The sequence below is a fragment of the Arachis hypogaea genome, chromosome 5, assembly GCF_003086295.3.
Source record: "Arachis hypogaea cultivar Tifrunner chromosome 5, arahy.Tifrunner.gnm2.J5K5, whole genome shotgun sequence".
NCBI classification, from domain to species: domain Eukaryota; kingdom Viridiplantae; phylum Streptophyta; class Magnoliopsida; order Fabales; family Fabaceae; genus Arachis; species Arachis hypogaea.
The window spans coordinates 24,188,497-24,189,583 of NC_092040.1; the positions used below are offsets into that span (position 1 = coordinate 24,188,497).

At 40.6% G+C, this 1,087-nt stretch overlaps 1 non-coding gene across 1 annotated transcript; it reads left to right on the forward strand.

Moving 5' to 3' along the window:
- Positions 1–440: 440 nt before the first annotated feature.
- Positions 441–544, forward strand: LOC112804212 (small nucleolar RNA R71). The gene has a single exon (XR_003202830.1). It is a non-coding gene; the product is annotated as a small nucleolar RNA R71 (small nucleolar RNA).
- Positions 545–1,087: the final 543 nt, after the last annotated feature.

Consider the following 1,087-nt stretch of genomic DNA (forward strand, 5'->3'; position numbering starts at 1 on the left):
AAATTTGGATGATTTCTCCATGATGGGTTATAAGTGTTTCCATAAGGTTCACCCAGATAATTAACCTCTGCCATGGCAGGGTTCTCAGGATCATAAGCTTCTTCAGAAGCTGCTTCTCTAGTACTGTTGGATGCATGTTGCAATCCATTCAGATTTTGAGAGATCATGTTGACCTGTTGAGTCAACACTTTGTTCTGAGCCAGTATGGCATTCAGAGCATCAATTTCAAGAACTCCTTTCTTCTGAGGGACCCCATTATTCACAGAATTCCTCTCAGAGGTATACATGAACTGGTTGTTAGCAACCATGTCAATGAGTTCTTGAGCCTCTTCAGGCGTTTTCTTTAGGTGAATAGATCCACCTGCAGAATGGTCCAGTGACATTTTCGAAAATCAGAGAGACCATAATAGAATATATCCAACATGGTCCATTCTGAAAACATGTCAGATGGACATCTTTTGGTCAACTGCTTGTATCTTTCCCAAGCTTCATAGAGGGATTCACCATCTTTTTGTTTGAAGGTTTGAACATCCACTCTTAGCTTGCTCAGCTTTTGAGGAGGAAAGAATTTATCCAAGAAGGCAGTGACCAGCTTATCCCAGGAGTCCAGGCTATCCTTAGGTTGTGAGTCCAACCATATTCTAGCTCTGTCTCTTACAGCAAAAGGGAAAAGCATGAGTCTGTAGACTTCAGGATCAACTCCATTCGTCTTTACAGTCTCACAGATCTGCAAGAACTCAGTTAAGAACTGATAAGGATCTTCAGATGGAAGTCCATAAAACTTGCAGTTTTGTTGCATTAATGCAACTAGTTGAGGCTTAAGCTCAAAGTTATTGGCTCCAATGGCAGGAATGGAGATGCTTCTTCCATCAAACTTGGATGTTGGCTTTGTGAAGTCACCAAGCATTCTCCTTGCATTATTATTATTATTATTTTCGGCTGCCATGTCCTTCTCCTGTTTGAAAATTTCTGAAAGGTTATTTCTGGATTGTTGTAATTTAGCTTCTCTTAATTTTCTCTTCAGAGTCCTTTCAGGTTCTGGATCAGCTTCAACAAGAGTGCCTTTATCCTTGTTCCTGCTCATAAG